The sequence below is a fragment of the Saccopteryx leptura genome, chromosome 1 (genome assembly GCF_036850995.1).
Source record: "Saccopteryx leptura isolate mSacLep1 chromosome 1, mSacLep1_pri_phased_curated, whole genome shotgun sequence".
In the NCBI taxonomy this organism is placed as follows: Eukaryota; Metazoa; Chordata; class Mammalia; order Chiroptera; family Emballonuridae; genus Saccopteryx; species Saccopteryx leptura.
Window position 1 is genome coordinate 320,212,103 of NC_089503.1, and position 25,775 is coordinate 320,237,877.

Below are 25,775 nucleotides of genomic sequence, written 5' to 3' on the forward strand. Positions count from 1 at the left end.
CCGGCCAGGTCAGAAACCATTTCTTATTCTGAGGTCCTGAAGGTCTTTTCCTATATTTTCTTCTAAAAGCTTTATTTCTTTGTGTTTCACATTTAGGTCTGCTACTGACAGGTTTTTAATTGTGGTTCTTAGAAGTTAGTGTGTCTTAGACTTTGGCTTTAAAACTAAATTAAGCTGATTCAGATTGTAGGATTATTTGGAAAGAGCAGAGTTAAATAGGTTAATAAAGATCTTTCATCCTTTTCATAAAAAGTTATAATGTGATATTCATAAAATAGTTCAAATTTCTTAAGAAAATAAGGTCTCATCTGACCAGGTGTGGTGCAGCAGATAGAGCATCAGACTGGGACACAGAGGACCCAGGTTCAAAACCCCGAGGTCACTGGCTTGAGCCTGGCTCATTCAGCTTGAGCACAGGCTCACCAGCTTGAGTGCAGGGTCTCTGGTTTAAGTGTGGTATCATAGACATGACCCCATTGCTGGCTTGAGCCCAAAAGTCGCTGACTTGAGCCCAAGGTCACTGGCTTGAGCAAGGGGTCACTCGCTCTGCTGTAGCACCCTGGTCAAGGCACATATGAGAAAGCAATCAATGAGCAACTAAGGTGCTGCAGTGAAGAATTAATGCTTCTCATCTCTCTCCCTTCCTGTCTCTGTCACACACACACACACACACACACACACACACACAAAAAAAAAAAAAAAAAAATAAAAATAAAAAAAGGTCTCGGTCATTTTTATTCATAATTATTAACAATGAGACCATACTTTATATTATTAAAAGCTTACTTCAGCTTAGAAGGGAAGAAGATTAAATTCAGATTGTAAGAAATATGTAATATTTATGCTCACTCCCTTTTGACAGTCTGTATCGGTCCTGCCACAAAACAGAATTTTCCCAGATGGTTCAAATAAAGATAACAAAGGGTCTAGTACAGGGCTGTAGGCAGTGTTAAGAATAAACAAGATTCTGTGAGGTATCCAGAGACTGGCAACAGTGGAAAACCTTTATCACCTCTAGAATTGAAGAGACAGGTAGAGGTTTTACTGTAAGGAGCCCTGTGGCTACTGAAAAGATGTGCGAAAGCAGGGAGGGAGCAGAAAATACTCTCACCTCCAGGCGTTTGCCTGTTCTCAGTGACATTCAACCTGAAGCCAACAGACCAGAGAGCTAGTTTGCCAGGATCAGCCTCCTAGGACACAGAACAGGGCAAAGAAAGGTAGAGAATGTATTCATGGTTGGTAAGTGGATACTAACCAGACACCTTCATCTAATAATAGTATTGTGCCATGGCAAGGATAACTAAAACATGAGCTGTTCTCAAACTTTTTGGTCTTAGGACTCTCTTACAACAAAAACCTTTTTTGTTTATGTGAGTTATTTATCTAATTGATATTTATTTGAAATTAAAACAGAAGTGTAGACTATTTTATTAGTATAAAAATAATTCATTACTGATATTTTAAAATTTTTTTATTGTTTTGAGAGGAAGAAAGGAAGGGATAGGGGAGCAGGGGTGGGGGAGGGAAAGAAGTAACAATTCATTGTTCCACTTAGTTTTTTCCATTTTTAGTTGTGCACTCATTGGTTGCTTCTTGCATGTGCCTTGACCAGGGATCAAACCCATGACCTTTGCATGCAAGGGATGATATGATACTCTATCCACTGAGCAACCCGGCCCAGGCTTTATTACTTATTAACACAATAACATGTTAAAATTCTGCATTTTTCCAGAATGGAACAAAAATAATGGGAAGAGTGGTATCATTTTATATTTTTGCAAGTTTCTTTAATGTCTAGCTTAATAGAAGACAACTGGGTATTCATCTCTGCTTCTGCATATTGTCTGTAGTGATATGTTGTTTGGTTGAGCTATAAGGAGAAGATTCAGCCTTAGATAAGTTGGAAAAGAGAGACCTTTGCAGACTCCTTGAATAGATCTCAGAAACATCCAAGAGTTCTCAGACACCACCTTATATTTATATTAACCTTCATTAGCCTTCAAAGCATAACTATAGTAGTTTGGTGTATATTATGAGTGGTTGCACAGGACATGTGGTTTTGAACAACATTATGTCTGTGTCTCTGTAATAATAAATCCTGCTATTCTGGCAATTTGGTGTTTTCTTTAGTTAAGTGTAGGCTAGTTATTTCCTCCCCTGACTGTAAATACATCCAACTGTGAGAAATGGACTAATTCAGAGATGTGGACAAACTCTTCTTCACATTTTCTTTTCTCTCGGAAAAAAAAAAAGATAAATACTTCTGCTATTTTTCTTTTCTGAAGTGAGAAGTGGGGAGGCAGAGAGACAGACTCCTGCATGCGCCTGACTGGGATCCACCCGGCTAGCCTACTAGAGGGTGATGCTCTGCATAGCCGGGGTGTCATTCTGTTGCAACTGCAGCCATTCTAGCACCTAAGGTGGAGACCATGGAGCCATCCTCAGTGCCCGGGCCAAATTTGCTCCAGTGGAGCCTTGGCTGCAGGAAGGGAAGAGAGAGAGAGGAAGGAGAGGGGGAACGGTGGAGAAGCAGATGGGTAGTTCTCCTGTGTGCCCTGACCGAGATTTCCACACACTGGGCTGATACTTTACCACTGAGTCAGCCAGCCAGGACACTTTTGCCATTCTTAATTTAAATTTTTAGTTATTTTATTCTATTTTGTTTATTTGATGATCTTCCTGGGAAAAAGAAGGCTACCAAAAGTCATTAGGGAAATTACATTTCTTTTTTCACCTTGGGGAAAATTGATATGAAAGCATATGAATTATTTCACAATGTTCTTCAAAGCCTCAGGGCTGAATCTGTTTTGTTTTTGTTTTTACTTTAAAATATAACTATTTTTATTTTTTAATTTTTTCCTAATAATTAGAGTTTCTGAGATCCTTTTCTTTTGCTTAACCCAGGCTTTATTTTGGTCTTTGTTGTTACTTTCATATTGAGAGTATGGTCTCTTTATAGAATTTTTAAAATTCATAAAATAAAAATAAACAAAGATAATAACATTCATAAAATTATTGTACATGTAAACTGTTGCTTAAATGTTTATATATAAACAAAGTATTATCTCTTCTTATGTTTTAGTTAAATTGTATTAACGTAGAGATATCTCCACATCTCACAGTATTTGAGATTATCGGTATCAAGGGTTCTCTCCCATATAGTACTTGTTATTGATGATATGCAGAAGCTGTTACAAAGAAATCAGTTTTACATGGAATTAGTTTCTAATTATTAAGGCAAGTTTACTCTTTAAATGTAATGTGGTTTTTTATCTCAAAGAAGATTAATGAAATATTTTTTTCTTTCCCGAAGGAGCTACTGCTTTCTGGCATGCCAGAAATTGATGTGAGTGACTGGATAAAAAATACAGAATACACAAGTGGCTATGAAAGAGGAGATCCAGTTATTCAGGTAAAATTTCTCCAGAGCTTAGAATGAAGTTAAATTTTGCAATTTAATTTTGCAATATTTTCAGCACTATTGGATGAACACCTACATTAATTAACAAATTAAAGTTTTTCCCTAAATTTCTCTCATGGGAATTGCATATGAAAGCTTTGTATGAACTCAGTTTTTTAAAATTATGTGAGAGTCAGGAGGCAGGGAGACAGAGAGGCAGAGACAGACTCCCACATACGCCTTGACTGGGATCTACCCGGCAAGCCCACTATAGGGCAATGCTCTGTGCATCTGGGGCTGCTGCTCCATTGCTCAGCAACCGAGCTATTTCAGTGCCAGAAATTTCAGAGCTATCCTCAGCATCAGGGGCCAAATTGCTCAAACCATTCAGGCCTGGCTGTGGGATAGGAGAGGTCAGAGAGAGATATAGAGAGAGAAAGGGGGAAGAGAGAGAGAGAGAGAGAGAGAGAGAGAGAGGCAGAAGGTTGCTTCTCCTGTGTGCATTGACTGGGAATTGAACCTGGTACTTCCAAACTCTGGGCCAATGCTCTACTGCTGAGCCAACTGGTCAGGGCCATGAACTCATTTTTGATAAATGAGTTTCTTAGAATAAAATACACTTTATGAATTCTGCATATTTCATTGGTATTAAGTCTATGATTGATCCAAAATATGAGCTAAGTTTTTTTTGTTGTTGTTAGTGAATCTAGGAAGTTGTGGAAGATATTACTCCAGAGGAGAGAGTTCTTCTCCTGCAGTTTGTTACTGGCAGGTAAGAAGTGTTTTTATAATAATGTGAAAAGAATTTAATGTATTCCATTTCTAATCACTTACAGGTAGGTAAACAACCAAAATGAGTTATTACTCTGAATTGTCAGTTTCCTACTTCCCTTTCACTTTTTGATATTAATCAAAGATTTATTTAGGCATTTAAAATGAAATATATATAGTAGTGCTCAACAAATGTTTATTTATTTATTTTTTATTTATTTTATTTATTTTATTTTTTTATTTTTCTGAAGCTGGAAACGGGGAGAGACAGTCAGACAGACTCCCGCATGCGCCCGACCGGGATCCACCTGGCACGCCCACCAGGGGGCGACGCTCTGCCCACCAGGGGGCGATGCTTTGCCCCTCCGGGGCGTCGCTCTGTTGTGACCAGAGCCACTCTAGCGACTGGGGCAGAGACCAAGGAGACATCCCCAGCGCCCGGGCCATCTTTGCTCCAATGGAGCCTCGCTGCGGGAGGGGAAGAGAGAGACAGAGAGGAAGGAGAGGGGGAGGGGTGGAGAAGCAGATGGGCGCTTCTCCTGTGTGCCCTGGCCGGGAATCGAACCCGGGACCTCCACATGCCAGGCCGATGCTCTACCACTGAGCCAACCGGCCAGGGCCAACAAATGTTTATTTAATGTATAAAAAAATAAACTGTGGCCTGACCTGTGGTGGTGCAGTGGATAAAGCGTCAACCTGGAAATGCTGAGGTCGCCGGTTCGAAACCTGGGCTTGCCTGGTCAAGGCACATATGGGAGTTGATGCTTCCAGCTCCTCCCCCCTTCTCTCTCTCTGTCTCTCCTCTCTCTCTCTCCCTCTGTCTCTCCCTCTCCTCTCTAAAATGAATAAATAAAAAAATAAAAATAAAATAAAATGGTGCCGCCAATAATAAGTTTAAAAAAACAAACAAACTGTGTTCCAGCCAGGACTATCAGTGTATATATTGTATTTCATAATTTGATAATCTTTCTGCAGATTGGCCAATGGTAGTAGCCAAATTTTTAATATTTGTATGTTGCTAGACAACACAGACACACAACACATACAATACCCATACATAGCAATTTTTCTCCAGTTCTTATCAAACTTTAAATTCTCAAGATTCATATCCTAAAAAATAATGGGATACCACTTCTTTGAATAGTCTACTTTTTCAACCTAAATATCATAGATGAGAAAACTAGATTTAAACTTCTTTTATTGATAGCTTATATTTCTGAAAGATGTTTAAAAGAAGTTCAATTTCATTATTTATAACTTAGAATTTTATCAGTGTCTTTTGTTTGTGGAAAATATAATTTTGTTGTTCCATTATAAATGTACATAGTTCTCATAGAGAAGTTGTAGCACTGAAAATTAGAATGAGAAAAACTACCCTCTGCCAGCAATAACTACTATAAACAAACTTGATATATTTACTTCTGTTTTTTTCTGCTTTTTAAAAAATATAATTGTGAGCATATATTTATAGAAGATTTATATATGGTCCTTACTGTGTAGCTTAGTAGGTTAGAGCATTGCCCCATATGCCAAGGTTGTGGGTTCAATATCTAGTCAGGGCACATACAGGAATCAACCAATGAATGTATAAATAAGTGGAGCAACAAATTGATGTTTCTCTCTCTTCCTTCCTCTCTCTCTAAAATCAACCAATAAATAAAAATTTTAAGATCTATATGTATGACTTGACCAGGCAGTGGCACAGTGGATAGAGCACTGGACTGGAATGTGGAGGACCCAGGTTTGAAATCCTGAGGTCTCTGGCTTGAGCATGAGCTCACCAGCTTGAGCGCAGGGTTGCTGGCTTGAGTGCAGGGTCGCTGGCTTGAGTGTGAATTCATAGACAAGACTCCATGGTTGCTGGCTTGAGCCCAAGATCACTGTCTTGAGCAAGGTGTCACTTGCTGTGCTGTGGGCCCCGTCCTTCAGTCAAGGCACATATGAGAAAGCAATCAGTGAACAACTAAGGTACTGCAATGAAAAATTGGTGTGTCTCATTTCTTTCTCTCCGTGTATGTCTGTCCCTATCTGTCTCTCTCTCTCTCTGTCAAAAAAATGTATATATGTGTATGTATGTATGACACATAGATACAGATAACAGGACAGCAAATCTCAGAAGGAAAGGGAGGAGGGAGTCAGAGATAAGGGGGCAAAGGAGTATAATGGGGGCATGTGGTTGGGGGTGAGGGTGTTTGTTATATTGAGTGGGACACTTGAATCCATATTAACATAATAAATTTAAAATATTAATAAAAATAATTTAAAAAATGTGCTGACTGGAAAGGTTTGGGCAAGTTGCAGTGTTAAATTTTCCAAGCATCTATTTTTTTAATTTATATAAATGGTATTACTACATAAAAAAAAATATATATATATATATATATGTGTGTGTGTGTGTGTGTGTGTGTGTGTGTAATTTAAAGTTCACTATTGTCTTATTTTAAAAGTAGTAAACCATTATAAAAAGCTTGGATAATGGAGAATATAGATAGAACAAAATGAAAATCCCATTAACTGTTTGAGTAGTGAGTTTTTTTCATGCTTGCTGACCCCCAGGAGTGAGTTTTTTCAACAAATGAAATTAGTTCTGGTTACAGTTTTATTAACTTAAAATCATGTTTGTTTGATAACCAACTTATGGAAATAAGAAGAACATACATTTGCCTTTTTTAACGTTGCCTTACACATTTTAAAAATAAAAATGTTTGTACAATTATACTCTGGATGGTCAGGAGGCATGAGGACGTACATGAACGTTTGTACTGCTCAAAGGGTTAAGTAATTCCACTATACAGAGATAACACTATTACCATTTTGCTTTATTTTCTTAGTCTTTTAACTATATAATTATAAACAAATAGATGGTCATGTTATATATTTTATTTTAAAGAATAAATAAAATATGAATATTCATAAACTATAAACTGAAGTTATGAAACTTCATGCTGAGAAATACCCAGAGATTTAGGTAATTTAATAAAAATAGCCTGACCAGGCGGTGGCGCAGTGGATAGAGCGTCGGAATGGGATGCGGAGGACCCAGGTTCGAGACCCCGAGGTTGCCAGCTTGAGCGCAGGCTCATCTGGTTTGAGCAAAAGCCCACCAGCTTGAACCCAAGGTTGCTGGCTCCAGCAAGGGGTTACTCGGTCTGCTGAAGGCTCGCGGTCTAGGCACATATGAGAAAGCAATCAATGATCAACTAAGGTGTTGCAACACGCAATGAAAAACTAATGATTGATGCTTCTCATCTCTCTTTGTTCCTGTCTGTCTGTCCCTGTCTATCCCTCTCTCTGACTCACTCTCTGTCTCTGTAATAAATAAATAAATAAATAAAAAAAAATAATTAAACAAAAATTAAATTTTCTGTCTAGGAAGGTTAGACAATTCAAATATAAAAAGCACTCAAATCTTAATCACTAAAGGTAATCACTGTTAATATCTTGGTTATTCTTCCAGAATATTTCTCACATATATAAATTTTTGCTTTTTAAAACATTGTCCTAGCCCTGGCTGGGTGGCTCAGTAGATAAAACATCGTCCCATGCACCAAGGTTGTGGGTTCAATCCTTGGTTAGGGCACAAATGAGAAGCAGTCAATGAATACACAACTAAATGAAACAGCTAAGTAGAACAACAAGTTGATGCTTTCTCTCTCTCTCCCTCTCTCTCTTTCTCTCTCACCATTCCCTTCTTCTCTCTCTCCCTTCCTCTCTCTCTCAAATCAATGGAAAAATTAAAAAAAATAAAACATTGTCCCTGTTTTATAACTTTTGAATTTTGCAATATATCATTAAAAAATATTCCATTTATAGACCTAATTTTTTAAATGGATGCCTGCTCATTGATTTATAGATGTCCTTTAATGGATACTGTCTTTCATTGCTAAGTTTTCCTAATTCTAAATAACATTGAATAAGGAATTTTTGTGCTGTATACTCGGTGAGCCAATATCCTACATTACTTATATATAATGTATTATATATACAAAAGTATATGCATTTTCATAGCCTTGATATGTATTGCGCATTTACCCTTCAGAAGGCCTCAGTATTCACATCAGCAGGGAATAAGAGGGCCTGTGCCTTTTATTCTATCAATAAAGGAGCTAACCTTTTTTATTTCATGTAACTTGTTTATATAATTATTTTGAGTAGTGTGAATTACCTGTCTTTATTTTCTGTGCATTATTCTACTGTCATGTTCAAAAATTCAGTTTAAAATGTTCTTTATATATTAGGGACATATGTAAAGAATTTTTCCCAGTTTATTACTTGCCTTTTAACTTTATTAAGTTAAATAGAGATTTTCATGTAATATAAATTATAAATTTAATTTATAAAACTTATAAAACAGAAGTTTTGAACTATGTTGTAAGTTGATTATCAGTACATTCCTTTATGGTTTGTATAAATCCTTTCCTGTATTCAAGATTTTATATATATGTTTATATATTTTTTTCTGTAACTTTTTATAGGGTCTGTTTTACATTCTGATTTTAAACTGACTGGACTTATCTTGGTTGATTGTGTGAAATGCTCTTTTATTATTTTTCTAAGTGGTTTATATCTAGACACCATTTAATGCATTATTATATTACCCCACTCTTACCCTGTGATTGGTTAGTGTGAATCATTTTTTTTTTTTTTTAGCAAGAGAAACAGACAGAGAGACAGAGAGAGGGACAGACAGGGACGGGCAGACAGGAAGGGAGAGAGATTAGACACATCAATTTTATTTTGTTGTGTCACCTTAGTTGTTCATTGATTGCTTTCTCATATGTGCCTTGACTGGGGGCTACAGCAGAGTGAGTGACCCCTTGCTCAAGCCAGAGACCTCTGGGCTCAAGCCAGTGACTTTGGGCTCAAGCCAGCCACCATGGGGTCATGTCTATGATCTCACGCTCAAGCCTCAACCCTGTGCTCAAGCTGATGAGCCCGTGCTCAAGCTGGCGACGTTGGGGTTTTGAACCTGGGTCCTCTGCATCCCAGGCCGACTCTCTATCTACTGTGCCACTGCCTTTGAGTCCTTAAAATGCGGAAAAAAATTACTCAAGATTTTTGGTATGAAAAATGTCTGTAAAATTGTTGCTCTTGTAGAATTAAAAATCACTTGGATTAGTAATACACAGTGACCCTCTCGTGTCAATAGCACAGTTATTGTTAGCAATGCTAGAAAGAACTGTACTGCTTATTGTTTAACTGGCCCTGAAGTATAGCACGTCCATCCTTTTAGACTGAAGTGAAGGATGTGGGTAAAGAGTAGGAGCCAAGGAATCTGAGGGGAGACAATACAGAAGTAAGCTTTACCTTCATATTGAAGAATCCACCTTTCAACACTTAGTTTATATAGAGTCCTTGTTTTGAATTCAAACAGTAAGGCTTAACTTCTTTTAAACCTTAACTTTCCTTACATTAGACCCCAGCATTAGTATAGGCATACCATTTTTTTTTTAGCACTTTTAAGGAGTATTCTGGTTATCCATCGGTTTATATTTAGAAGCTGAAACGTGTTTCTCCATGACCATATGTAAGTTAGTGCAATCTTACTGAAAAGTTAAATGTGTTCAATTGTTGAATCAGCATAACATGTACTTTTAAAATATTTTTATGGTAGTGATAATATATTCTTGATCTATAAAACTTTAAAAAATTTTTAAAATTAATTTTAATTTATTGTGTTAACATGGATTCAAGTGTCCCACTCAATATAACTCTTTCACCCCCACCCCCTTGTCTCCTATTACCCCACTTTGCCCCTCCCCCAAACTCCCTTCCCTCTTTCCTCTGGGATTTGCTGTCCTGTTATCTGTGTCTATGTGTTATGTATGTGTAGTTTCACTAATCCCTTCACCTTCTCTGATCCCGTCCCGTCATCCTCCTTCCCTTTGACAGCTGTCCCTCTGCTCCCTGTGACCCCACCTCTGCCTCTATTCCAGGCGTCCCCAAACTACTGCCTGCGGGCCGCATGCAGCCCCCTGAGGCCATTTATCCGGCCCCCCACCGCACTTCCGGAAGGGCCACCTCTTTCATTGGTGGTCAGTGAGAGGAGCACTGTATGTGGCGGCCCTCCAATGGTCTGAGGGACAGTGACTTGGCCCTCTGTGTAAAAAGTTTGGGAACCCCTGCACGGTCCGTTCCTCAGTTTACTGTGTTCATTAGATTCCCCTATAAGTGAGATCATATGATATTGGTCTTTCTCTGCCTGGCTTACTTCACTTAGCATAATATATAAAATTGTCTTAATTGTACTACTTAGGCTTGATTTCTCTGTGTATGAAATAGAAGTACAGTCAGCTTCTGTACCTGTAGATTGAACCATACTCAGATTGTAAATTGAAGAAAAGTTAGGTTGCTGATGTGTACTATGTAATTAGGCCTATAATTGCTGCTGGTTGTGTCTATACTGAAGATATACAGACTTTTTTTCTTGTCATTATTTCCTAAACAGCATAACAACTATTTATGTAACATTCATATTGTATTAGGTATTATAAATAATCTAGAGGTGATTTTTTAAATGTATTTTTTAATTAATTTTAAATTTATTATGTTAACATAGATTCAAGTGTCCCACTCACTATAACACCTTCAACCCCTAACAATGTGCTACCCATTACACCCCTCCCCCCCTCTGGGATTTGCTGTCCTGTTATCTGTATCTATGTGTTATGTATATATAATTTCACTAATCCCTTCACCTTCTCTGATCCCGTCCCTTCATGCTCTTCCCCTCTGACAGCTGTTCTTTGCTTTCCGTGACCCCTCCTCTGCCTCTGTTCCATTCCTCAGTTCACCTTGTTCTTCTATTCCACATATAAGTGAGATCATATGATATTTGTCTTTTTCTTCCTTGCTTATTTCACTTAGTATAATAATCTCCAGGTCCATCCATGCCATTGCAAAAAGTAAGATTTCCTTCTTTTTCTTGGCTGTTTAGTATTTCATTGTGTATATGTACAACAGCTTTTTTTTATCTATTCATCCGCTGATGGACACTTGGGCTGTTTCCAGATCTTGGCTATTGTAGACAATGCTGCAATAAACACAGGGGTACATATCTTCTTTTGAATCAGTGTTTTGGGATTCTTAGGATATATTTCTAAAAGTGGGATAGTTGGGTCAAAAGGCAGTTCCATTTTTAATATTTTGAGGAATCTCCATACTGTTTTCCACAGTGGCTGCACAAGTCTGCATTTCCACCGGCAGTGCAGGAGGGTTTCCTTTTCTCCACACCCTCGCCAGCACTTATGGTTTGTTGAAATTTTTGATTTCTTCCTTGATCTCATTGTTAACCCATTTGTTATTTAATAACATGCTATTTAGCCTCCAAGTGTTTGAATGTTTTTCAGTTTTACTATTGTAGTTGATTTCTAGTTTCATGTCACTTTGATCAGAGAAGATGCTTGATATGATTGCAGTCTTCTTAAATATATTGAGATTTGCTTTGTGTCCTAACATGTGATCTATCCATGAAATCTACCATGAGCACTTGAAAAGAATGTATATTTTGCTGCTTTGGGATGAATGGTTCTGAAGATATTAAATCCAGTTGATTTAGTGTGTCATTTAAGGCCGCTGTTTCTTTGTTAATCTTTTGTCTGGAGGATCTATCCATTGATGTTGTGGGGTATTAAAATCCCCTACTATTATAGTATTGCTGTCAGTCTTGCCCATTATGTCCATCAAAATCTGTGTTATATATTTAGGTGCTCCTATTTTAGGCGCATAAATATTTACAATGGTTATATCCTCCTGATGGATTGCTCTGTTTATCATTGTGTAGTGATCTTCTTTATCCCTTACTGTACCCTTTGTTTTAAAGTCTATTTTGTCAGATATAAGTATTGCTATCTCAGCTTTTTCTTCATTTCCATTGGCATGAAATACTTTTTTCCATCCCTTCACTTTCAGTTTATGTGTATCTTTTGTTCTGAGGTGTGTCTCTTGTAGACAGCATATGTATGGGTCCTGTTTTCTTATCAATGCAGCTACCCTATGTCTTTTGATTGGAGCATTTAATCCATTTACATTTAAGGTTATTATTGATATGTACTTATTTATTATCATTTCATTCTTTAAATCTACATTCGTTTTTTTCTTGATTTCTTTTTCTTTTCCTTTGCTCTTTTTACAGCAGGCCCCTTAACATTTCTTGCAGTACTGGTTTGGTTTAATGAATTCCTGGGAAACTTTTTATTTCTCCTTCAATTTTAAATGATAGCCTTGCTGGATAAAGTAGTCTTGGTTGTAGGTTCTTATTTTGCATCACTTTGAATATTTCTTGCCAATTTCTTCTTGCCTCAAATGTTTCTGTTGAGAAGTCATGTCATTTTTATGGGGGCTCCTATGTGGGTAGCAGTTAATTACTGCTTTTCTCTTGCAGCCTTTAGTATTCTTTCTTTATCTCTTAACTTTGGCATTTTTATTATGATGTGTCTTGGTGTAGGCCTCCTTGGATTCCTCTTTCATGGGACTCTCTGTGCTTCTTGAATTTGTGTGACTTTTTCCTCATCAATTTAGGGATATTTTCAGCTATGATTTCTTCAAACAGGTTCTCTATCCCTTGTTCATTCTCTTCTCCTTCCGGAACCCCTATGATGCAGATGTTGTTTCTCTTCATGTTGTCATAAAGGTCTCTTAGAGTTTCCTCAGTCTTTTTGAGCCTCTTTTTATTTTGCTACTCTATTTTTGTGCTTAAGTTTATCTTGTCTTCTAAATTACTGATTCAGTCCTTTGCTTCTTCTAGCCTGCTGTTGATTCCTTCTAGTACAGTCTTCATTTCTGATATTGTATTTGTCATTTCTGACTGATTCTTTATTATGATTACAATGTGCTTTTGATGCTTGCTATCTCTTTATTTAGGTGCTATTATGTCCATCAACTGTTGCTCTAAGATCCTTGAGCATCCTAAAAATCATTATTTTAAACTCTGCATCTGGTAGTTTGGTTACTTCCAATTCATTTAGTTTTTTTTAGGGGGGGATTTCTCTTGTTGATTCATTTGGGTTGTATTTCTTTGCTGGCCCTTTGTATCTGTGTATTAGGTAGCACTATCTGACTTTGAAATTTGTTGTGGTGTCTTTATGAGGAAGATGGGCTCAGTGGTACTGACCTCCATTCAGGCCACCTGAGTTCCTTGTTCTAGAAATGCTTCTTGAGGGTAACATTTACCCTCCTATTGTATGTGAGTATTGAATGTAGTTGGTCCTTTTGTAGGTGCGGTTATCCCTTCAGGGTGGCTGGTTCCAAGGGTCAACCTTGATCATGTGTATTAGACACTGTGCGGTGTCTGTCCTGTTGGCCATATTTATTCTCCAGTGTCTGGTGCCTGCAGGACTCCTCCTTTGGGCGTGCTGCTTGTGTAGCAAGCTGAGTCTAGCATTGGTGCTATCTGGTGGCCACCAACTACTGGTTGTGTTTGTTTTGGGTCTTCTTGGGTTGGCATCAGCTGTTGTTTTGTTGTTTGTAACCTTCCATGGGCTACCTGTCTGGAGCTTCTGCTCTCTTTGCTGTTTGTGTCTGTGTTTTCTGTGCCTGGGTAGTGTGGGAGGGGCCAACTATGTATAAGGATCAGTCCTCCTGCATAGAGATACAGCAGCTCCATAAAAGACCCAAGCTTCATAAGATTTGCCTCCACTTTTCAGCTGCTCTGCCTCCTCTTACAGGTCTTCCCACAGAATCTTCTGTATAAAGACTTGTGTGGGCTCAGAATGGCTTCATCCCACCAACCCCTCTACATGTTGCTAGCTTGATGGGTTAGGGCAGCTGAGATTGGGAATACAGTGTTGGTGGGACCTCCTACTTGATCAGGAGCTCAGTACAGGGGAAAAGCCCCTACTCCAGAGCCTAATTCCTCAGACGCTGCTGCATACTCCAATTCTATTTCTCCCCAGCCAGATGAGCAGCAGGTTCAGATTGAGTGGGGCTAACAGTTCTCTCTGCAAAAGTTCTTCCAGCTGGTGAGTCCCTGATCTCAGGGAGAAAGACTGAGAGAATCCTCCTCTGGGGCTGACTGTGTCCCCCCAGAAAGTGGTGAAGCTCCTCAACCAGACCCAACAATAGACTGACAGGGCCCCACACTTTAAATGTCTGTGCTCCAAGCCTCTTTCCCTTTCCTCTGTGGAACCTAGCCCAGTGAGGCAGGATATCTAGCACCTGGGCCAGCTGACTGAAGCTCCACCCTATCCAATGCACATGAGCTGCTGTGCTGGTGCTGATCACAGAGACTGGAACTTGCCTCAGCTGGGCCAGGTGTGAGGAACCCTTCCTTAAGACACACTACCCGGAAGGGTTGTTAGGTCCTGAACCAATGCTTTCTGCAGATGATCACTGGATGTGCTGGCCCTGGACCTCCCTGGAGGGAACCTGGCACAAACCAGTTGGGGACATTGCCCATGTCTGGCCCTCAGCAACATTCTTGGAGCTACAAGCAATCCAGGGCTTGTGGCTGCCTTTGCTGGGCCCATGTGCACATGCAAATACCAAGCTGCACACCTAGGCTGACTTTTACCCACTCTGGGCCTGGCAGAAGGTCCACAAAAGGCCAAGGTTCCCTGAACCTTGCCTCCTGTAGCCTCTGGCTGCTTGTTGGGTTTTGCCACCGAAAAAACCTCTGGTAGAGTCTAGAGCCCGGGGCAGTTCAAGAATTAGGAAGGGTGGTGGGTATGGCTCCGCCCCTTGGCCCCAGGTATCAGTCTGTCCAGACGTTTTTTACAGACCTCAGGAGTGTGTGGCCACCAGGAGTGTGGTGGGTGTGACCTCTGAGACCCAGAGATGTGGTCTGCCTATAGTCCAGACAGTTTCTACTAAGTCTCCCATGAGGCTGAACTACTAGTTATAGTCTCTGGAACATGTGGGAAAGCTCCACCTCCAATGCCAGAAAACTGAGTCACTGATGCACCCCCTGCTTCCCGGCTGACTTCTCAGAACAGGCTGGTCTTCATAGGGCGGGCAGAAGAGGCTCCCAAGGGTGGGGCAGTTGCTTTCTCCCAGGCTGATGACATATGTAGGGGACTGCTCCATCTGAGAAAGATGGCAACTACAGTATTAAAGAGTGACTCAGCACAGGGGATCCTATGGCTGTCCCCACAGTGTCTCTCCCTGGACCATCAATTTCACATTCTACTACTCAACTCTAGTCCTCTCAGCTCTGCTTCTGTCAAAACCCTGATGAAGTGGTTGTGAATGAGATTCTCTGTGCTGGCCCTTTAAGACAGAGCCTGCATCTCTGAGAGCTCTTGTTTTTTTCTCGCAGACAAAAACTTTGGCTCTTTTTACTGCCAGATGCTATGTGGGCACCTCTTTTAGTCTCTGGGGCTCTAGGTTGGGGCACCCAGCCTCAGGCTGAGGACCCTCCTCTCTTAGGGTGACCCTCCCTATAGTGAGAGTCCCTCTGGACCCTCTGCCACTAGCTCCTGGGAGCAGGGCAGCCCTTTCTGCATCTCCACCCTTCCTTCCAGTCTTGGTGTGGCTTCTGTGATCCTTGGTTATAGACTCCTCTTCATTTAGTTCAGAGTTGGTTTTTCAAGATGATTGTTATTATTATTTTTTTTTTTTGCATTTTTCTGAAGTGAGAATCAGGGAGGCTGAGAGACAGACTCCCACATGCACCCAACCAGGATCTACCCGGCATGCCCACTAGGGGGTGATGCTTGGCCCATCTGGGGCATTGCTCTTTTGCAACTGGAGCCATTCTATTGCCTGAGGCAGAGGTCATGATGCCATCTTCAGTGCCCGGGCCAACTTTGCTTTAATGGAGCCTTGGCTGTGGGAGGGGAAGAGAGAGATAGAGAGAAGGGAGAGGGGAAAGGGTGGAGAAGCAGATGGGCGCCTTGCCTGTGTGCTCTAGCTGGGAATCAAACCTGGGACTTCCATACGCTGTGCTGATGCTCTACCACTGAGCCAACCAGCCAGGGCCAAGATGATTGTTCTTATATTAAGTTGTAATTCAGTTCTTCCTGGGAGGTGACAGTTGGAATGCCTGCCTACTCCATCACCATCTTGGAATCTTAGAGATGATTTCAAGTATATGAAAGAATATGTGTAGGTTATATGCAAATACTGCATCAATTCAAATAAGGGATGTGAGCATTAGTGGATTTTGGTATCATCTGAGGATCCTGGAACCAATCCCCTGCAGAGACCAATGGGCAATTGTATATTATTTTTTTTATTAACTGTAATTTTACATTGTCTAACCCAGGTGTCATAATATTTGCCAGACTATTTATTTTTCTCATACATGCTTCAGTTTGATGAGTAATGATCTTAGCATAAGATCCACTGATTATTCAAGTATAGAGCCCAGTTATATTTATTTGTAGTTTAAAGAAGAGGAGTAAGGTTTTGGGGATTGTTTGTGAATATCACTTTACAGAACAATTTCAATTTAGGTATTAAAATTGGGGAATCTTTGATTTTTTAAAAGCTTACATTTCAAAATTTAGTTACATGAAGATATCAGATTGATATCTTGTTACTGAAATACTGTGTTGTAATTTGTGTAAAAACCAGTGTCAAGACTTATTTCCTCACCTTGTCCTGATAGAGTGGTATATGTGTTTTTAAATTTTGCCTCTATAGGAAGTTGAGAACAGCTTGTTTTTTTATACCTTTTCATTTTTGGTTGCCTTTGTTATTTTTTTTTAGGCAAGGTTAACATGTATAGATTAACTAATGTTGAATTTTTTTTGGTTTACAGACATATTCAGATCTTCTTTAGATATTCTTTTGCCCTAAGTAGGAATTGTTCATGCAATAACATTTTATTAGTAAGATTCAGGCATACTTTTAATATTCATTTATATCTCTAACATAAGCTCAGACATTTTATCATGAAAACATTTAATAATGACCAAACTACTTCCCAGCTAGAGAAGAAAACTGCTGTTTTTAGAGATTCATTTATAGTGGGTTGCTTTTTTTTCTCTGTGAATATATATATACACATCCGTGACTTCAAATAGAAAAATTTGGTACATTTTCAACAACTTTTATAGTGTGTGTGCTAAAAAATACATAACATTTACCATTTTAAAGTGTACAATTCTATGACATTAAGTACTTTTGCACTGTGCAACCATCACCACCATCCTTCTCCTAAAATTTTTTGTCTTCCTCAGTTGAAACTGTACCCATTAAACACTAACTATTCATTCCTACTCCTCCAGCCCCTGACAACCACCTTCTCCTGTCTGTCTCTCTGAATTTGACTATTCTAAGTACCTTGTATAAGTGAAACCATACATTATTTGTCTTTTTGTGACTGGCTTATTTCACTTACCACATGTCCTCAAGGTTCATGTGTATTGTGGCATATGTCAGAATTTTCTTCCTTTTTAAGGCTAAATAATATTTCATTGTGTGCATATCACATTTTGTTTATCTCTTTATTCATAGACGGATGGTCACTGGGTTGTTTCACCTTTCGGCTGTTGTGAGGAATGATGTTATGAACAGGGGTGTTCAAATATCTCTTTGATTCTCTGCTTTCAGTTCTTTTGGATATATACTGTAAGTCTCTGTTTCATTATTTTGAGAAACTGCTAGACTGTTTTCTACAGTGGCTGCATCATTATCCATCCCCACCAATAGTGCATGAGGGTTCCAGTTTCTGCATGTCCTTTCAATTCTTTTTTCTTTTCTTTTCTTTACTCTTCTCTTCTCTTCCCTTCTCTTCTCTTCTCTTCTCTTCTCTTCTCTTCTCTTCTCTTCTCTTCTCTTCTCTCTCTCTTTCTTTCTTTTCTTTCTTTCTTTCGTGGTGGGGGTTGGTGGGTTTTATTTTTTGTTTGTTTTCTTAAAACTCACCCTAGGCCTGACCTTTGGTGGCACAGTGGATAAAGCAGACCTGGAACGCTGAGATTGGAGATTCGAAACGCTGACTTTCCTGGTCAAGGCACATATGGGAGTTGATGTTTCCTGCTCTTCCCCGCTTCTCTCTCTCTCTCTTCTCTCTAAAATGAATAAAAAAAATATATTATTTGGTGATAGAGACAGAGTGACAGATAGAGAGAGGGACAGATAGGGACAGACAGACAGGAACGGAAAGAGATGAGAAGCATTAATTATCAGTTTTTTGTTGCAACACCTTAGTTGTTCATTGATTGCTTTTTCATATGTGCCTTGACCGTGGTGCTACAGCTGACCGAGTAACCCTTTGCTCGAGCCAGTGACCTTGGGCTCAAGCTGGTGAGCTTTTTTATTTTTATTTTTTTTTCCAAACCAGATGAGCCCGCGCTCAAGCTGGTGACCTCACGGTCTCGAACCTGGGTCCTCCACATCCCAGTCCGACTCTCTATCCACTGCGCCACTGCCTGGTCAGGCGAGAAGCATCAATTCTTTGTTGTGGCTTCTTAGTCCCCTTAGTTGTTCATTGATTGTTTGCTCATGTGTGCCTTGACCAGGGATGGGGGCTACAACAGAGTGAGTGACCCCTTGCTCAAGCCAGTGACCTTGGGCTCAAGCCAGTGACCATGGGGTCATGTATATGATCCCATGCTCAAGCCAATGACCTTGCACTCAAGCTGGTGAGCTCCTGCTCAAGCCAGATGAGCCAGTGCTCAAGCTGGTGACCTCGGAGCTTTGAACCTGGGTCCTCCATGTCCCAGGCTGATGCTCTATCCACTGTGCCACCGCCTGGTCAGGCAATAAATAAAATCTTAAAAAAATTATCCTAATTTGTATGAAGTCGTTATCTCATTGTGGTTTTGATTTTCATTTCCCTAATAAGAGATTTTTTGATTAAGCATCTTTTCATGTGCTTATAGGCTGTTGTGTATCTTCTTTGGAGAAATGTCAATTCAAGCAAGTCCTTTACTATTTTTAATTGTTTTTTGTTGTTGTTGCTGTTGTTGAATTGGAGTTCTGTGTAGTTTTTGGATATCAATTGCTTATGACTTATGATTTGTAAATATTTTCACCCATTTTGTGTGTTACCTTTTCCCTCTGTTTCTGCTATCTTTGGCATATAAGTTTTAATTTGGATAAAGTTCAGTTAATCTATTTGTCTTCTGTTGCCTGTGCTTTTAGTGTCATATTCAAGAAATCATTGCCAAATTCAGTGTCGTGAAGCTTTTCCTATTTTCTTTTAGAATTTTGTAGTTTTATCTCTGAAGTTTAGGTCTTTGATTCATTTTGAGTTAATATTTGTAAATGGTATTAGATAAGAGTCTACCTTCATATTTTTGTGGTGGATATCCAGTTTTCCCAGCACAATTTGTTGAAAAGACTGACTTTTCCCCATTGAATGTTCTTAGCACAGTTGTTGAAACTCATTTGGCTGTATATGTGAGGAGAGTTTAATTTTGGGTTCTCTGTTCTTTTCCATTGGTCTGTGTTTCTGTTTTTATGCCAGTGCCACACTGTTTTGATACTGTAGCTTTGTAGTTTAAGTTTTGAAATCAGGAACAGTGAGCCCCCTGACCCTGTTCTTTTTCAAGATTATTTTGGTAATTTGAGTTTCAACAGTTTTTTTTTTTTTTTTTATATAATTTTATTTTTTTAATGGGGTGACATCAACAGTTTTTTTTTTAAATGAACTGAATAATGCTTTGTACTATGAATCATGTTAGAAAATATTTTTAATATTAATCTACTGCCTTTGAGTATGCATATGCATATGCATTTAATATTTAATACTTATACATTAAATGTTTATCATCATTCTAATTTATCCAAAAAGCACTACTACTTATTTTAAAAACAAAATTTATTCCAGGATCAGTGTGATTAATTATGATATATATACAAAGGCTAATTTGAAATACTAATTTTTTTTTCAAATGTTAACAATAGAATTTCAGAAGTGGTAATTACATCCTCTACAGCCAGATACCCAAGATCAAGTTTTCTAATATTTATGTGTTGTGTTAGCCTTTCTGTGGTTTTATTATGTTAGGTGTCATTTAAAAAAAGAAATGCATCTAATGTTGTGAATCCCTGGAAAGAGACATGTAAAGAATTTCCTAGTTTTTCCTCCGTGAAAAACAAAACAAAATCCCTTTAACCTAGATATTTTTCAAACAGGAACATTATTTGGATTATTTGTAAGAGCCTCTATTGCTTTAATCAAGCAGACATTCATGTATTTAGCAATTTTTTTTTTCTTAAGTGAGGAGCAGGGAGGCAGAGAGACAGATTCCCGCATGCGCCCTAACTGGGATCCACCTGGCAAGCCCCCTACCAGGTATGCTCTGCCCATATGGGGCTGTTGCTTCATTGCTGAGCAACCAAGCTATTTTAGTACCTAAGGTAAGGCCATTGAGCTATCCTCAGCACCTAGGGGAAACTTGCTCCATCCAAGCCATGGCTGCATGTTGGGCAGATAAAATATATTATGCTCACTTTGTTAAAGATGGCGCTGCCCATGTGGAAGCCCATCGCCCAGGTGATGGTATTGGTTGTCCTTCTTGCTTGGGATGGGCGTGATTATATTAATATGTGTTGGGATGGGCTGTGGGCAGGCAGGATCCTTGTATCCTGGGGCTTGGTTTTGGGACTAAGCCTTTCCCACTCTTTTTGATGTGGGGTGGTGCACTCTCATGAGGCATCCCATTATGCCAGATAAGCGACTTTGTATCAGAGACTTCCTTGTTGTATATTGGATTAAAGGTTTGGATTTCTACACTATAAAGTGGGGCAGACCGGGAGCTTACTCTCTCTCAGTCCCTGAGATTAGCATTAGAGGAGAGAGCAGAGAGGAGAGCAGAGAGAGGCAACGTGGAGTAGGCCAGGAGAAGCAGCCAAGATGGCAGAGTGATAAAGGAGAAGCCAGTTTGGGGAACAGAGGTGAATAAGGCTAGTGAGCTAGAAACCTTTGATTCTAGGAAACTTGTATAAATCAGTAGCTTTGTGAGCACTGAATGAGTGGGTTTTGGAGCCCAGCTTGTGTTTTTACTTGCCCGCCAGGTGCAAGCTAGGATTAAAGGTAATGGCCCACCAGTTCTTGGCTCCATTGTTTCATTACTATCTGTCCGAATCTAATGCGAACCTGCATGGGCCAGGCAGATGTGATGGTGGCCGTGAATACTGGCTTTACACTGCGGGAGGGGAAGAGAGAGACAGAGAGAGAGAATGAGAGGAGGAGGGTGGAGAAGCAGATGGTAGCTTCTACTGTGTGCCCTGACTGGGAATTGAACCTAGGACATCCATATGCTGGCTGATGTTCTACCACTGAACCAACTGGCCAGGGCCAACTTAGCCAATATTTAATAACTGTCTACTAGATACCAGGAATTTTGCTAACCCCATGGTTACAAGTACAGATATGACATACTTAGGCCCTCAAATTAGTCCCAGTTTAGTAGGAAGACACATAAAAGAAAATAATTCTACATGCAGTATGCTAAATGCAGTAGTGGAGCTATGTGATGTGGCCAATTGAAAGCATAGTAGTAGCTCATAGAAATGAAGAGGGATAACTCCATGGGAGCTTGCTAATTGGAGTGTTTCAGATACAAAAATGTTATTTTGTCAGTGATCTAGAGTTGAATATATTCTTACCCTAATTTAGAATTTGAAATATATCTATGACAAACATTTTCCTTTTGTGATTACAACTTTGTATGGCCAATAGTCGTGGTTGTCACAGCCACGCACATTCAGGTTGCCATTAGATTTGGGCAGATGGTAAAGAAACAGTGGAGCCAAAAAATGGTGGGCCATTTCTTTACTCAGGTCTTGTACTGGCTGATGAGCAAACACACACAGGGAAAAATGCTTTCCTTTCACTCTGAGCTCACAAAGCCCTGACACATTCATTCTCCGGTTCCACAACCAGGAGAATCTTCTCCAGTTTTTTCTAGAATCAAAGGCCCCACCAGTCTCAAAGCCCCTCACCTTTGGTTCTCCATCTGCACATCTCTCTCTCTGCACAAACTGGCTTCTTCTTTCCCTGCCATCATGGCTTCCTTCTCTTTCCCTCTTCTTCTTCTTCCTTTTAAAACTTTTCTGGCATGAAAACCCCTCCTCCAGCAAACAATGGCCCTTCCCAAGTAGGAAGGAAATTTGCAATTTCACAGACAATATACCTGGTGCTTCCCAGTGCCATTTTTAAAACTAAAAGTGAGAAAACTAAAAAAACATAAATTTTAGAAACTTATTAAGATACGAATGTAGCATCCACCGGGTATGAGAACAAACGTCGGAGACTTTCAGGAGTTAAGATGTTACTTTATTGGCCAGTTTAACCTGTGCAGGGGCGAACTCCCGAGATGTCCAGAGACACGGTGCTCACAAGGAGCTGCAAATGGGAGCCGCACCTGGAGCTTACAGCCAGGCTCTTATATATCCTAAGTGAGCAAGCATAATACAGAAGCAAATGTGGCAGTTTAGCTATTGGCTAGGGAGGTCGCACGCAGCATAGCAACAGGGGCCGGCATAGCAACAGGGGCCAGTTTTAGCTTAGTGGCGAATTTCAAACCTAAACTTCTGATAAGGGTCTCTGATCTTCTTTGTTCCCAGTCTCACAGGAGCCATATCAGCACTTACTGTTCCTTCCATAGTTACACTCTTTGGCAGCCCCAGTACTCCCTGAATCTAACAACGAACTGTTAGTTCCAGGGTGGTGGATTTGCTAATATCATGGGCAGAAGCAGATCGCAGAATTTTACAATCGCTGCTGTGCCATACATTCTAAATCTTCTGACTTCAAGCACATGGTATGTTAAACTTTTTAATTTAAATGCATTTTGAATTTTTGATTAATTTTGAATGATCAAAAGTCTACATTAGGCACTGACCATTTGGCTCAGTGGTAGAGCATTGGCCTGGTGTGTGGATGTCCCTGGTTCAATTCCTGGTCAAGGCACACAGGAGAAGTGACCATCTTCTTCTCTATCCCTTCCCCTCTCTCTTCTCTCTCTCTATCTCTCTCTTGCTCTCCCAAAGCCATGGCTCAGTTGGAGCAAGTTTGCCCTGGGTGCTGAGAATGGCTTAATGGCCTTGCCTCAGGCACTAAAATAGCTCAGTTGCTGAGCAATGGAGCAATGGTTCCCGATGGGCAGAGTATTACCAGGTAGGGGGCTTGCCAGGTGCATCCTGGTTGGGGCATATGAGGGAGTCTGTCTCTCTGCCTTCCCACTTCTCACTTTTAAAAAAAGGGTCTACATTATTGCTACAAGGAGAGGAAAACCTGAACAGTGATTTCTGCCAGCATTTTGGATTTATTGATAAATAAATAGCTACAAAGTTTCTTGCTTCCCCTTTTCTTGGTAGAGAATATGTTTGAGAAAACTACCTAAAATTTAATTGCCTATAGTTCAACTATCACTAAAGTTAAATTGTTGTAGTATCACTGAGTTTTACGATCATTTCAAACTGAATTGCTCTTGCTAATTTATTTTTGGCTCAAGGAACTTATTTTCTTCCACTGCATTTGAATGCTAAAGAAAACTGCAGTGCAGCAGGATTTTTGTTTTCATTTTTACTTTTTAAATACTACTCTCCAGGGTTTTCCAATTTGAATGCAAATTTGAGATGGTGGCTTTATGTTAATTTACATAGTGTTTTCACTGCTAGACAAAACAATCAGAAGTTTCATAGATTTCCTATTTAATGATGGTTTATTTTTCTTTTAAAGCATCAACATGCTCAAGTTACCTGAATACCCAAGTAAAGAAATACTCAAAGACAGACTTCCTGTGGTACTACATTGTGGCAGCTATGGTTACACAATAGCATAATGAAGTCTGGGAAACTCATCTGACTGCTGATGCGCAATTCAGAGTGGCAGAAGTAATTTAGGAAACTGTCAACAGAAAAGCAGCCTAAACGCAGCCCATAGGCAGCACTGATGTTTAAAATTCATAAAGGATCAGGTTGTCTCTCCTGACCCCTTTTCCCTTTTATGTTTTCTCAGTTTTGAAGAATTAGAAAACTGAAATCACAGTGGCATTCATTTTTAAAAATTGCTAATTGAAAGTAGTAGAAACTCTTATTGATATTTCTTTAATCTTATCCAAGATTGTATTAAGGCAAAATCTTATTCTACATTCCACCTGTACTATGTAACTGTCTTGTTAAAAGTATGTTTTCTCTTATTTTCCTGTATATTAAAATATACCAGGACGTCCAACCTGGCATATTCTATTGCCTGTAAAGTGCCATTCATATTTTGGAAAACTATTGTATAGAATGGATTGAGATTGTGTATAAAACCATAAATATATATTTTCCCATATTGACTTTATATTGCAATGATCTTTTATAGCTCTTTAATATTTTAATATATGGTGTAAAATTTAGACTGACATGACTAACAGCTGATGAAGTGATACCTAATTTATATATTAAATCTTATACTGTATTGTATGAATTATTTGCATCTTCCAATGGTCTGTTTTCCATATATATTGTCTCAAAGTTTTTCTTATGGCTTAATTTATATTTTAGGGAAAACTAAAATATATTCTATCATATTTTTAACTATATTGTGTTCTGAGGACACATTTAAAGAAGTAATCTGATGTGCAGATTATAATTTAAAGATGTAATTTTTTCTTAAATTTCTTTTTATGATAAAGTGTTGAGTTCCAGTGAAATATGCTTAATATAGAGCTTTTATTTTATTTTTTTAAAAAAATGTTATGGTGATCTAATCAGTTTTTATTTTGAAAAAAAGCACTTAGTATTTTTAGCATAAAGAAACACTTGAGTAGTTTCAGCATACCTTTTCAGGGGAAGTAAGAACATGTATATATTTAGAAATGCTAATGGAGGAATTTGTAATGTTTTGGACCATGCATCTGGAAACTAAAAGTAGACTACCCAATGGCATATGTATGGATATGTATATCCGTGTATATTATTTTCTTATATGAACAATTGGTATATTTGTCACTGACAAATATAGATTGATAAGTATGTTAATACTAATATATTATGTATACATATATATGGACATATACATCGAAAGCTTTGCTAAGTTATAAAGATTCTTGAATCCATGCTTTTTGGTCCTCTTTTGTTATTGTGGGTTTTTTTATATTAAGAAAATATCTCCTTAATCCCTTCACTTTTTTCACCAGGCCCCTCTGACAACTGTCAGTCTATCTATGAGATTTTCTATTTTGTTTGTTCATTAGGGGTTAATTTTAAGAAAACCTCATAGACACAGACTAACAGCATGGTGATTAACAGAGAGGAAAGAGGGTGAAGGGAAGTAGAAGAGGGTAAAGGGTGGATAAATGGTGCTTGAAGGAGCCCTGACTTGAGGTGGTGAACACACAATAAAATATACAGATGATGTATTATAGAATTGTACACCTGAAACCTATATAATTTTACTAACCAATGTCACCCCTATTAATTCAGTTAAAATTAAAAAAAAATCTCAACAGGTTATGTTATAAACTAGAAATTCTTTAAAAGCTAAAGTTCTAAAATTAAGTCGTATGTTTTATTTATAATAAATAAAGCTAATACTTTTTTTTTGAAGCTAATACTTTTTAAATTTTGGTTTTCAAAATTGTAGAAGAGGTCTTCTTTCTTTTCAAATAAGTAACAGACTTTAATATTAAATTGCTTATAATTTTCAAACAATTAATTTCTGTTTGTAACTATACAATCCATTTGCTTTGTCAGATTGGTCCTTTTGCAAGTATTTATG

At 38.8% G+C, this 25,775-nt stretch overlaps 1 pseudogene; it reads left to right on the forward strand.

Annotated features, from left to right (window-relative positions):
- The window catches only part of LOC136388412 (E3 ubiquitin-protein ligase HACE1-like), a 91,868-nt pseudogene extending 68,018 nt beyond the window's left edge, over positions 1-23,850 (forward strand).
- The last annotated feature ends 1,925 nt before the right edge of the window (positions 23,851-25,775 follow it).